The following is a 14,495-nucleotide window of genomic DNA, read 5'->3' on the forward strand; positions in this document are numbered from 1 at the left end:
AAAAAGGTCAGAATCAAAAGTCAAAAATTGTGTTTAGGAAAAATCTGCCTAGTGGAAAAAAAATTGCCATCTGACACTGATTGAGGAATGGTAACTATTATTTTGGTTGGTCTTAAAAGTAAAAGTTTATTGTGAGAAGAAATTTATGATGAGTAGTTTTGCTCAAAATAGTCTAAATGACAAATAACTCTGGTTCCAGTTTTGACCCCCCCCCCCCTCTCCAGCCTTTGGGGAAATTGCTGTAAATTTTGCTAGTTATCCATCGTTAACTTATAAAGTTTTCATTTCATATTCATTTGATTTCATTTTCAGAAATTTTCGTTTTTCAAAAAAAACGAAAACCCTCGAAATTGGGGTCAGGTCAAAATGAAAAGTGTACCATTGGAATCGCCATGGTCAAAAACTTTATAGAGAGAAATTAAAGTCTCCCTCTTTAACAACAAAGAAAATGACTTTTTCTTGTTACAGCAGTGATGTCTCCCTTTTTTTTAGCAGGGCTAGGGGGTGACCAGAACATCACAGAAAGATGTATGATAGCTCAATCGAACGAAAAGTAAATTTTCTAGTGTCCTTTATAAGTGACCAAAAAGATTGGAGAACAACTAGCCCCCCCTGAAGGTTCCCTCCCCCCAAAGTCATCCAATCATAATTTTGAGATAGCCATTTTGTTCAACATAATTCAAAGGTCAAACCCCTATGCCTTCCCGAGGCCAGAACAAAATTTGCACTTTACTGAAAAAAATATAATTGTGTTTACTTTTATAACTTTAATAAATCAAATAATTTTGACATTTTGATTGCTAAATATCAGTATATGTATATTAAACTCACAATGCACATTCATTTGTATCTTTTTCAGTAAAGTGAAAATTTTGTTCTGGCCTTGGGAAGGCATAGGGGTTTTGCGCCCAAATTATGTTAATTTCTGCTTGTTTCGAGTTTGACTCGGTTATTTATTGCAATTTCTGTTCGTTTTAATCGGATATATTTCAGAGAAAGAGCACACGAGGGGGGGGGGCGGGGTGAGGGTGCTCTGGTTACTCTCTGATCCCTTTCGAATCATAAAGGGGCCTAAAGAAATTTTCAATTTCCGATCACATGAGCCTCCTCTAATATTTATGCAACTATGCCCGAAAATGAAATGAAATGAATATGAAATGAAAACTTTATAAGATAATGATGGATAACTAGCAAAATTTACAACAAATTCCCCAAGGGCTGGAGGGGGGGGGGTCAAAACTGGAACCAGAGTTATTTGTCATTTAGACTATTTTGAACAAAACTACTATCTCAAAATCTCGATCCAATAATTTGCGGAGAAGAGGCCTAGGTAGGGGGAAAGTTGGTCCAAAACCCTTACCTGCATATTTACAGTAAATCTTATAGTTTATAGTAAATCTTCCGAACGGACTAGTAAGACTTACTAAAGGTGCTGTGAAGGGGAGTATGCAGAAAGAGTCCCTTGTAAATATTCAGTTAAGGGTTTTGGACCATAATTATTACATTGGTACCGTTTTATACTTTGAAGATTCTCAACTTAAGATGTGGCGCAAAAGGTGCCGTTTTTGTGCTTTTTGGGACACTTGATTTCTAAGCGGGAAAAACGAAATCCCTAGTCACACAAGAAAAAAAAAGCTCCAATATTGCGGTTGACGCAATAAAGAATTAGGTCAAATTAGTTCAAAGTCAGTGGAATGCCACCGCCAGCCAAGGCGGTGGCTGAGCTACAACACTTCGGTGGCAGTTGACTGGGCTTTTCGTCTGCAGCGTTCAAGCATAAGACGTTCGGCGTCAAGCCCCCTGGGAGCACAAGGAATTCAGGGAAATCATTTGTGTGCGCACTTGTTTGTTTAATTTTGAAATTGCACTTGATTCCTAAGCAGGAAAATCGGAATCCTTAACCATATGAGAAAAGCAAAGGTCCAACATTGCGGTTGACGCAATAAAGAATTGGCTCAAATTAATTCAAAGTCAGCGGAATGCCACCGCCAGCCTGACGGTGGAGGCTTTACGACACAATAGCGGCAGTTGACTGGGCCTCTCGTTGGTGGCGTTCGATGCTTGTGCGGGTGTGGTGCCGGGGTCAATATCCAACATTGGAAGTACTGATTAGACCAGGTAAGACCCGCCCCTAAAATTCAGCTTATGGGTTGCCGTGAAAACAGCCTACCGATCCCAGGGACAAAGGTTATAAGTTATTCCCAAGGGCACAAAAGCTTTGGTGGAGATTCATTTGATTAGAAATCAACAGTTCTAGTCCCTTGTTTCAAGAGCCAAAAATTATCAGAGGACAACAGGCCCCCCACGCCTTTTTTCCCAAAGTGTATCCGATATAACTTTTGAGATAGCCATTTTGTTCAAAATAGTCCAAAGACCATATAAAAATACTTTCAGAAGTGACACAATCCCCAGAGCCCTGGAAAAGGTTATAAGTAGTGCCTAAGGAGCATATCAGGGATTAATGGATGTGGTGGTTGCGTAAACCTTAGCGAAAGCTTACTTGATTGAAAATTGGTTCTTCTACTTCCTTTTTAAAAGCCAGAGGTAATTAGAGGGTAACTTTCCCCCTCCCTAGGCTTCTTCTCCACCAACTATTGGATCAAGATTTTGAGATAGTAGTTTTGCTCAAAATAGTCTAAATGACAAATAACTCTGGTTCCAGTTTTGACCCCCTCCCCCCTCTCCAGCAGTTGGGGAAATTGCTGTAAATTTTGCTAGTTATCCATCGTTAACTTATAAAGTTTTCATTTCATTTCATTTCATTTTCAGGTATAGTTACATAAATTTTAGAAGAGGCTCATTTGATCGGAAATTGAAAATTCCTTTATGCCCGTATATGATTCGAAAGTGATTAGAGTGTAACCAGAGCCCCCTCAGCTCCCCCCCCCCCCTCTCGTGGGCTCTTTCTCCAAATATATCTGACTAAAATTTTAAAATAGGCATTTTGCTGAAAATAGTCCAAATTTCAAATAACTATAACGGGGTTAAAAATCTCCTGTAGCCCCCAGGGCTAGGTTTTTAACTTTAGCAAGTTACTCATCGTTGACGTATGCAGTTTTTGTGGAAGAGGTGGCTGCATTAAATTTGGAAGGATCTCATTCAATTGGAAATTGAAAACTCATGTTCTTTCTATAAGCGACAAAAGTGATCAAAGGGCAACTAGCCCCCCACTCCCTTTTCTCCAAAGATATTCAGTCAAAAATTTGATATGGCCATTTTGTTCCAAGCAGTTCAAGGGCCAAATAACCATGCTTCAGGGGCTGAACCCCGCCCAGTTCCTGGAGAAAAAGGCTATCAGTTGTGTAAGGTGCTTATTGCTTCTTTCATTCTTTGTTTACTTTGTTGCTTTGAATTGCTGATTTACGGGCAACTTTGATTTCAGGGGCAAGGGCTGTCAGTTATGCAAGCGATTTTTACTTTTATGCTTTGTTAATTTTTTATTTTCGTTTATACCCTCTATACTTTTATATTGTTAGTATATTGTTAGTTGGATACTAGTTTTAATATTTGGATGAAACTTTGATGTTTAAAAAAAAAAATTATTTTGAAATAGGGAATTTTGAAAAACTTGAAACTTTGGCAATTAAAACCAAATAGGTATTAATAAAAAAAACTTCGAAAAGAATTGTTTCAAAGAAAAGTAAAGGCCATTTTAAATTTAAGATCAGCTGAAATAAAAATTCATATCGAAACTGCAAGAAATTACTTTTAAAGAATAAATGGAACACAACTTAAACAGAATCAAATAAACAATCATAGCACACAAACCTACAACAGGTAACACACCATATAAAATAATAAATACATCTCACAACGAATAAAGCTTGAATCGAATAGGCAAATCAAGCTTCAAACAAACAAAATCACTACAAACAAGAGTTTGGCTACTGACCCTTTCCCTAACAGTAAAAGACTGAAAAAGACTGCATGTCATTGGTGCTTTACTGAAAACTTTGAAAAGTCTTTAAAAGAACTAATAAAATAAAACTGCATATTTGATGAATAATATCATTAATTACTGAAAGCTCATCCAACTCAAGATTCTATTTTACTTGAACTTTTATTTTACGTTCAATGTTGTAATAACTACAAAAGATCTTTAGAGTTGGGAAAATGGGAATAGCCAAACTCTTGTGTGCAGTGAAAACTACATGTATTGAACAGTCTTGGAAAGAACTAATAAAATTAAGCTGAATGTCTGATATATGATGGTTTTAAATACATTCTTAGACCACACTGGCTATACATGACAAACGAAACTCAGAGAAGAGAGAAAGTAACAAAATGAAAAATAAAATCAAAAAGGGTGAAAAAACGAGGATTTTGTCAGCCAGCGAACCATTAATAATAAAAAATATAAGCAAATATTTCTACAAGGACCTCCGCCAAGTCGTCCTCAGTGCTAAACAAAAACAAAAAACAGACCAAAAAAAAAAAACGAGAATCTAACCTTTCGAAGTTTCCTGTACAAAGACAGAATAGACACTTATATTATTGCTTATATTTTGTCTTCTTCATGGTTCGCTGGCTGACAAAATCCTCGTTTTTTCACCCTTTTTGATTTTATTTTTCATTTTGTTACTTTCTCTCTTCTCTGAGTTTCGTTTATGATGGTTTTAATTGCTGAAAACTCATCAGTTCAAGATTTTATTTTACTGTAATTTCATTTTATTCACCATGATGTAATAAGTAAAAAAAAAAAATTATATTTGTAGTTCATTTTCAGTAAAAGGTTAATAACGCAGTAGGCTTTAGACTTTTAAAATTCCGGGAAGGGGGCAGTAGTTAAATTTCGCTTTAAAGTATTATACATTTTTATTTCTGCTGATCTCAAGTTTAATATGGCCTTTACTTTTCCTTGAAACATTTATTTGGAAGGTATTGTTTTTTATTAATTAGAGAAAAGGTATATATTTTGGGGCTGTAAGGGGCTTCAAAATGGTTTTTGAATGGCGAAAATGGTAAAAATGGTTTTACCATAAAATTTTATGATTAAAAGAAATTTTTCAAAAGAGGCTGAAATTTCTCAAAAAAGGCATCACCGTAAAATAAAAAGTACACCATAATTGAAAACCCTGAAGAGGAATTGTACAGCCCCCCTACCTCTTGAGCAATAAAGAAAATTACTTTCTTGCGTGGATAGCACTGATACATCCCTTTTCGTTTTTCTGTGATTTTTTTTTCTTTTTTCTAACAGGGCACTGCAACATTAAGGGATGCTTAAAGTTCCAAGGACATCAACATTAACAAACATTTAGCACTTCTAATCTATTTGAGGCATATTCGCACCTGAATACCTGGGCTTCCTACGAGTTTTTGTTTACCTGTTACTACCATTTTTAGTTTGAGCAAATTATCAAAACAGTGTAGTCAACAATACAACACCGATAAACTTCGGAGCTGACTAATATTAGCGAAAACTACTCGTATTTCCTACGAATCCGACACTGTTTTTCATTTGTGAAAATTCAAATTTACAAAATCTGTTGATTGCTATATATATATTAGTGAAACTACATTTTGTGAAAAAATATGACCTCAAGTTCAGAAAGTGACTATTCTGATGTGTCAGAAAATATTTTGATAATGACCAAGCGCAAGATGGTATGCAAGATACCATTTTAGGATACTTGTTCCAGCTAGACCCCGACGCCGCGCCTGCGGATCGACCAAACGCCGCCGACGAGAGGCCTGGCGCCACCGAAGTGTCGTAACGCCGCCGGCGCGCCGCAGGCACGCCGCCGCCGACAGAGGTGGCGGCGTTCGGTCGATTTCAAATTAATTTTGTGGCCATTCTTTATTGCGTCAACCACAAATTCGGTGCTTTTCCTTCTTGTGTGGTTTATTTTCCTGATTAGAAATCAAGCAGGGCTTGCACTATCCCCGAATTTTCGGGTATTCCTCCGAAAATCTATGCGTCACCCCGAAAAAAAATTTGGTTCCCCGAATCCCCCAAAATCACGCAATCACGGTGCCACCCGTAGCGATTTATCACCAGTGAGTTTCCCTACCAACTATTGCTTGGCATACCATAATTTTCCACGAGTCTCTTGTTCATTAATTTTTGTCTCTTTTGTTACTTTGCATAAAAAAGAGACAGAAGCAATTGCAAATATTGCAATATACACAGTTCTTCATATGTCGACAAAAAACAGGATCGTCTTTATGAAATGAGTTCAAATCATTTCAAATGCAGTTTCCCACTTGCTATTTCTTACATTGTCTATAGTCAGGAATTTTATTTTAAAGCTGAATCCCAAAAACAAAACCTTCTATTGTGACAAATTTGTCTAGAGACTAAGCTATGTACAAGGCTTAGTACTTGAAGACTGATGTGGAAGCTACATAAAAAATATGATTCAAAAATAAATGGTAAATTATCGACTATAGGAGGGGGATTGGGGGCTACCATTTTAAAATGATAATACCTCATTTTTTTTATTGAAAGTGGGGATGCCAAAAGGTTAATTATTTTTTTCATTTAAAACGGAGACAGAAGAAAATGACATCAAATTCCCAAGAGAACCATTGAAATATTTTGATAGACCCAAGGCCCCCCATTAGGACTTGTTCATTGTCTTGGGTATTTTGCGATTTCTCATAGGCTACTGGCCTAATTTGCATTTTGTGTGTGCAACCTTTTAATTGTATTCTTTGTATATTATTGAATGCCATGGCAAATCTATGACTCAGTTTTCCAATAATTTGAGGTATATCTGAGTAATTTTGAAATTTTTTTAGTTGTCTTTGTACCCCCTTACTCATACACTAAATTTTTTTTCAATGAACACAAAGCTTTTTAACGTTAGTTTGCGTGTTTGTTTGAACAATATAGTGACATAGTTAATTATTAAGTAACTTATTTTTCTGATGAAAGCTGAGACAGTATCCTATCAATGTGGTATCCAGAGGGGGGAGGAAGTATTACATTTAAATGATAATATCTCGAAATTTTTTTTATTGAAAGCATGGATCCCCAATTTTTTTTTTCTAATTTAAAGCAGAGACTGTATTTTATCAAGGTGGTATCCAGAGAGGGGGGAGTAGTGAGCTATAATATTTAAATAACAATATCTTGATTTTTTTTTAAGAGGGGGTACGAATAATTTAAATATTTTTGTTATTTAAAAAACAGATGGTATCCTTTCAAGATCGCATCCAGAAGGAGGGGGGCATAGGGAGCGATTATATTTAAGTGATAGTACCTGTTTTAATACAAGATATCTTTTTAATAATCCAAAAGACCAAAAAAAAAAAAAAAAAAAAAACAATCAATAACAAAGTCACCCATTTTAACTGTTTCAGTTGTGATAGTCAAAGGTCATTATAAAAAAATTAAGCTTTGAAGTTCAGAGATATATTCAAAGTTTCATGATTAGCATAATTGAATATCAATATGGTCGGCCTAAAAAATAAGACACACGTAGAATAAGACCTCCATGGCAAATCCATATCTAGCTAAATTTATAAAGACTCCCCCCCCTCCCTCCCTCCATAATGGTGAAAAATACACCCTGAATTATAAATCAACACCATATTTTTGGTACATAGCCTAGACGACAGTGTTCAAAAAAATTTAGTGTTTCAGCCAAAATAATGAGTATTTTTCATGCTCTTTTATAATTAAATAATCACTTTAAAGGGACTATTAATTTTGAGTCCTGAAGGGGCTAGAAGGCTCAGAAAAGCCCATAGAAACCTAGTAACCCTAAGCTCAAAAATTTTCTTCTTTAAATAACTGGCTAAGGAGAAAAATAGGTCATATGTAGCTGACTAATGATTGAAACTGACTTAGGCTATATATTTCCATATTAGGGGGGGGAGTAAAGCATAGGCTTGTGGTATCAACTTCAAAGTCTAATAACCATAATAATTTATTTATTATGAAGTAACTAAGTAAGATTCTTTTATTCAGGCTAATCACTAAACAAAATATAACCCAATTGTGCTGATGATTTGTATCTGGTAATTATGTCAGTGATTCCAATCCTCAAAATGTAAATGGGGCAAAAATAACCAGTAAGCCATGATAAAATAAAAAGTAGCAAAATAGAAATAAGAAGGTATTTTTCAAAGTCTAACTGAGGCAACTGCTCCCCCCTCACATAATTGGCACCCCAAAATTATGTGGCCTAATGCTGAATTGGAATAAACAGTGTAAAATGGCAAGTACAAACAATACAATAATATATTGTATATGATTCAAAATATATATTACATAATAATAATGACAGATAATTATCTAACAGTATTGCTTTATTGAATCAACATTAGTCATTCCGAGGAGTCATGACTCTAATTTTGTTCTTAACATAATACCCGTTTTGTTCCATAATTTTTTTTTGGGTACTTTTCTCATATATGGGAAACTTACAAGAATGCAGATTGAGAAAAGCTAAGAACAGATAACATTACCCAGTAATTTCCTATCTTATGCTCTATAAACAAGGGGTTTCTCACTCCAGGAACTATATTCAAGCTTTAGTTTTTGGGGTTTAGGAGGGAAAAAGGTACCTAGGTTAGTTTAAGTTATGTATTTATTATATGCTATGCTTTACCCCCACCCTCCTAATGTGCAAATATACAACCAAAATTTGTTTCTAAACTATTATATTTTTATCCTATTTTGTTTTATTTCACTAGCATTAACCAAACTTCACTTCTCGCATGTTCCCCAGATATTAGAACAGTACCTTTTTTTCCTGCATTGCTTTAGTATAACAGTGTGACATTCTTTTCACTAGTAAATACCCATAATTTTTTGAAGGCCTATAGGATATATGTTCTGAAAATTCAATTGATTATTATTATTGCTGCTGGTTTGCCTGTGAGTCCAGGGAATTTGATGTTCATATGTTGGTCCTAAAACTCAGCTGCCCTTGCCTGAGACTATAGGCAGGCAGACCTTATGTCACTTGTTCACCTGCAAATCCAGGCAACATGTTGGGTCAACCAATTTTGAATGAATTTTGTGTTAGTGTAACTGTCTGAGCTTATAAACTGGGTTGCCTGTCTAAGACTTTAGGCAGGTAGACCCTTTGCCACTTGTTTGCACACAAGGCCAGGCAAATTTTCAGTCCATTTTTCACCAATTTTCAAACAATCTTGTTTTAGTGTAACTGTCTTGGCCTATAGATTAGGTTTTCTGACTGAGGACTGCAAGTCCGGGGGACTTAGTGGTCATATCAATCCTAAAACTTGGTCAAAAGGCTTTAGCCTCTAGGTGGATATGCCTACTTGGAAAGTCTACTTGAATTACCATAGAGATGACTAAGATTTTTGGGCTGACTCACAACAGACAATGTCTATGGAACTTGCTGATGAAGAAGCATCCTAAGCCTAATTTTCCTGGCGACATAAATTCTCAGGTAGGTTGACTAAGTCTTAGGATTGATATGTGACCACGCAGTTGACTGAACTGCAATTGAAACTATGAAAAGTCATCTGTATGACTTTGTTGTTTTCTTTATGTATCAGTGGGGTAATATAATTTCTTTTGTATGACATTTTAGTGGATCATATATTAAGTAAGAAAATCATAAAGTATTCTGTATAACTTTATTCATGTTTCTCTATAATAATTTGACGTTTAAAAAGTCATACAGAAGACATTATATCATTCTCCATGTTTAAAGGAAACACGGTATTGCCTATTGTGTTAATTTTATAGTGGTTTGTATATAAGAGTAAATGACAACATTTGTTGCTTAGATTATAAAGAACCAATGACTTTAATAGGCCTAGTCAAACTGTGCTCACCCAAGTAATTTGTATTTCTAATATAAAAAAAGCATAAAAGGTATATGCTACTATTATATAGTAACTATGAGGTAGATTTATATCAAAATATTCAAGCAAATCACACAGCCTACTAGGTGTCTTACCTTAGCCTACATAAGGTAGGCTATCAGTGGAAGTCATTAGGTCTGAAAAACTACCAAGTGGGCAGCCAGTATATTTATAATTTCTTTTAGAATCATTAATATTTACCTTTTATCTTCTTCATGGTTAAAAGATCCTAAAATGCCAAAAAACATAGCAACATCAAAACCAGGCCTAGTCTAACCAATCTCTTTTCTAGAAACATTCCTTAAAAATATTTTTCCAAGAAAAGAGCTTTGCTGAACTACGTTCCGATTTCTGTTTTACCAGAACATACATGAAAACAACACTTTCTAAGGCAATATGCTGATTTATTTATTTTTTGGTCATTTTCTGCTGTTTAACAGCACACGTCCTTTATTTTTGAAATTGGCCACGAACTTTTGTATTGGAATACATTATGTAAACAGGCGATCTTTCTCCTTAAAAAATGAATTATCGGTTTTTCACACTAATTTAAGACGTATATGGCTGTGTAAGTTTGCACTTGACCAATTTAATGAATTAGTTTTCATTTTAGGTGTCCTTGGTACTTTAAGGGATCAACTAAAAACAATTTTTTAAATTTAACTAGTATTTAATCAATGTTAAACTACATCATAGTGTAAAATTTATTAGACATGGTAACAAGTTATATTTCTGATGCCCCATTAAGGGATCAAAACGGACTTGCCTCAAAAACAATTCATAAAAAACAGTTCATAAAAAAAAGCATTAAGTCATGTACTCACTTTCTACTTACCTAAATATATATTAAAAAGTATATGTTACCCAAACTGTATATTATCCATTAGGTTTCCATGTTTGACTATTTTTTTAAATAGATTTACTAGAAAATAAGTTAGATTTACTAGCAAATAAGAAAGCCTCGAACAATAGGAAATTTCATTGACTATTTCAACTTCTTTGTGAAGTCATAAACTCAGTTTAGCTATAAATTCAATTTTAGAGATTTTCACTTTTGTAACACAAAGAATGTCTAAGGTCATCACGGTTTGAAACTAAGGTATGTCAATTAGAAAGGATATTTCCCCAATCCCTTCTCCTTATAAACTTTGGTATGATTTCTTTGTTTACATCTTTTATGAAAAACGATTTTTTTTTCCTTTTCATCAGACTGATCTGGCCGATATGGCAGATTTGCTGTGGAAGTGAATTCCACTGTGGAACAACACGATTGGTGAAAAATTTGAACTTCTCTTGCTTTCTGCTAAAATTTTTACGCCGTTTTATGGGACTTCCTCGTGTTCTGGAGTATTCACTGTGATCGAAAACGGGCTTGATGGTGTCCCTGGTTATCATCTCAAATTCTAGGACGACATCTTTTCTCTTTTTACGGTACGTTATGGTTGGCAGGTCAAGCTTTTCTTATCGTTGCTCGTAGATTTCTTTTTTTGGCAAAAGGAAGCTTAGTTACTCCACGCTTGACCTTCTCAAGTATCTCCATGTCACACTTAAAGTGCAGGTTGGTAACTGACAAGCCGAACTCAAATGGGGACGAACAAGAGCTGTGTAAAGCTTCTTGATAACTCTTGGTTTGCGACTTGTTACTGAACACTTGATCAAAGTATGGGTTTAACTCAAGCGTTCATGTTGTTACCCATAGACAGAGGTTGTTGAAATCTTCTTGCAGAGAAGAGCAATTTTCTATAGAGACTTTTGGACCAAAGAGTTTGGAATTGTCTGTATACAGGTCCAACTCATTTATGACCACCTCAGGAGCGTCATTTACGTAGAGATTAAACAGTGTTTGGCCTAGTTTGGTCCCTTGGTGGACACAATTCTTAACATGTACTGGTGTGGAGTAGATGAGGTCACCTCTCATCATATACAGCGACAATTTGAATTCGGTTTGATTGGAAGCTGTGAATCCACTGGGCAACATCATCGTTTATCTGATATACTGACAACTTGGTTATCTGTTGGCGGTGAGACATTTGATCAACGGCCTTAGCTTGATCCAGTAGGAACACGTCAACTGAGAAACCCTGTTCTAGCAGATCAGTTACAGATTCATAAGCTAGTATAAGATTTATTTCGATAGACATACCTTTCATGAAGCCATGTTGACCATCAAAAAGAAGGCCGTTCTTGGTCATATGCTCTATGATTAAATCATTGACTATCCCTTCAATACTTTTGGCCAGAACCGAGATCAAATTAATAAATCGATAGTTCTCAGGCTTAGTTCTAGATCCTTTCTTGAATATCGGAGTAATTTTGACTCTCAATCTTCAGGTAGGCTACTAGTCTGAAAAGGCAGCTTGAAGAGCGTACAAAGCCGCTCGACCTATCATATCTGTAAGTTCTTTAAGAAGCCTGGGATGTATACTATCTGGGCCTTTAGCTTTATTGGATTCTAGTTTACACAGCGTTTTTTACTCTCGTTAGTTGCGACGTAAACTTTTGGCATATGGTGCTTGACCATTCTGAGGCAGAGCAGTGGTTTGTCAGTGGGGTCTACTGAGAAATTGGATGCAAATGTATTGTTCAGCAAATTTGCAATGTCTTCCGGATCTTCCAGCTTTTTTTCCTTCAGGTTTGAACAACAATGGCATTGTTCGTCTGCTCTTATATTTAGCAAATATGTATCTCCATAACCTTATGGGGTATCTTTGATGTTTCATGCCAAGTTTTCTTCGTAGTCAGATATGAAATGTCTTGTCAGTTGCCTCAGCTTATTCCTTGCTCTTGCAAAATGATCCCAGTGGTGTGTCTATTTGTATTTCTTATATTTTGAAAAAGATTTCTTCTTACGGTTCATAGCCCTTTTAATAGGCCAGTTCAGGCATGTCAGTGTTTTTGGTACTTTCAAGAATGAAGATGAAGCACATGTCCTCTCAGCTTGGAGCAGAGTATTCTTAAAATTTCGGCAGGCTAGATCAATGTCTCCCTTGACAATCGCTTGGTTCCATTCAACTGCCCGTATTATCTTCTTATTTTGCTGTAGTCAGTGTAAGTTCGTTTGGTATAGATTATTTTTCCGGTGACTAAGCAGCAAGTCATGGTAGATGCAACTGTGGTCGCTGGCGAAAATAGGGGAGAGGTACTCACTGTTCACTAGAAATCCTGGATTGTTGGTGATTGACAAATCTAGTAGGGATTGCGTTTGGTTTTTTCTTATACCAGGTTGGTCAGTCTATTACCTGATATAAACTATTGCTAGCCAAATATTCAACAAATGGGCTACTAAAAACAGAGCTTTGTTGATAAGCCAATCCCTCGACCCATTTGAAATCCGGTAGATTCTGGTCTCCAAGAAGAATTAAGTCCAAATTATCATTATTGGATGCTTAATCAGCTAACTGAATTGGAGCTTGGTGATACGCAAGGGCACAGTGATGGTTTTCCCTCATTAATAATGATGACAAAAAACCTCTAAGCCCAATGGAAATAATGATAATTCAAAGATAAATCTCTAACCTGTATTCCCTTCTTTGTGTAGATGGCGGTGCCTCTCCTGGGGTTAGTAGACAAATTTGAGACAAGCGATATCCAGGTATATTTATGTGGTTTTCTGCTAGTGGCTTGCTGGAGTTCTTCTGTGTCATTTGCGAATGCACACTATATCATAATCTCCAGTGGTGACTGCCAATTTCAGTTCCAGAACTTTGTTTGTCACTATATCAATGCTTGTGCAAAGAAGTTTCAACAGTTTCTTTCCACTGACTAGGTTGTTATTGTGTATCGCATTCAGTAAACTTTTATAACTTATGTCTGTTAAGCTAGAGCTCGAGCAAGAATTAAAGCATCACTAATATCATCATTAATACTAATACTACTGGAAAACAAACTAGTTATCGTTGGGCATGTTTAAGTGGGCAATAGAGTCAATGCTCCATTACTCCCCAGTTTTTTTTAAGTCTGATTCAGTTTTCGCTTTTATCTTTCTGTTTTTGTACAATCAAAGTGAAATTGCACTTTCCCCTTCAGCTCTCTTGATTCAGTTAGAATCTCCTTTTTAACTTTGGAACTGTCTGTGAGGAAATAAACAAGCCTATGGCGGTCACTTGATTTTGGAGAATTGCTTCAAAGTGGCCGTGGTTTCAGAACTTTAACAGATGGCAGGCTGTACGATTGGGTAAGATGGTCCCTAATAAACATTTGGATTTCAGCAGCCTCTTCACACGAATCCGATATTCCATATGCCACATTGTTAAGCTGACGTTTCTGTTTTTCTCTGTCCTCACGAATAATATTTCTCACGTCACTTTTAAACTTCGTTGCACTGTCACTATGAGATTGACTCAGCTTAATTTTATATATGTCATCTATTTTAGTGTCCACCTTGGCTAGGGAACAGTTGTCTATGACATCAGTTTCTAAGTTTGAGATCCTATTCTTCATATTCACTAGTTCATGCTTGAGATCTACTTGGAACTGCTTAAGCGAGGCAGTTACAGCTCTTGAGACAGTTGATTCAATTAGCTCTTGGGTGGTGTCTGAGCCTAGGCTGGTTTCTCTATTAACCTTACCAACCGGGCAAAACTGTTTACATGTGAGTCTATCAGTCATTTTTCGGAAAAGTACATATTCTGACTGTGACATTCTATTATACTCAGTGAACAACCATTTTTCCGAACTGTCACATGATAAGGCTGAAAACGGCTCAT

General features: G+C 35.9%; 1 pseudogene; it reads right to left on the reverse strand.

The window, feature by feature from the left end:
* Positions 1 to 13,260: 13,260 nt before the first annotated feature.
* LOC148945718 (uncharacterized) lies at positions 13,261 to 13,986 on the reverse strand (annotated as a pseudogene).
* Between the last annotated feature and the right edge of the window lie 509 nt (positions 13,987 to 14,495).

This window comes from Artemia sp. Qi Xiang Cuo, chromosome 12, assembly GCF_049724085.1.
Source record: "Artemia sp. Qi Xiang Cuo chromosome 12, ASM4972408v1, whole genome shotgun sequence".
In the NCBI taxonomy this organism is placed as follows: Eukaryota; Metazoa; Arthropoda; class Branchiopoda; order Anostraca; family Artemiidae; genus Artemia; species Artemia sp. Qi Xiang Cuo.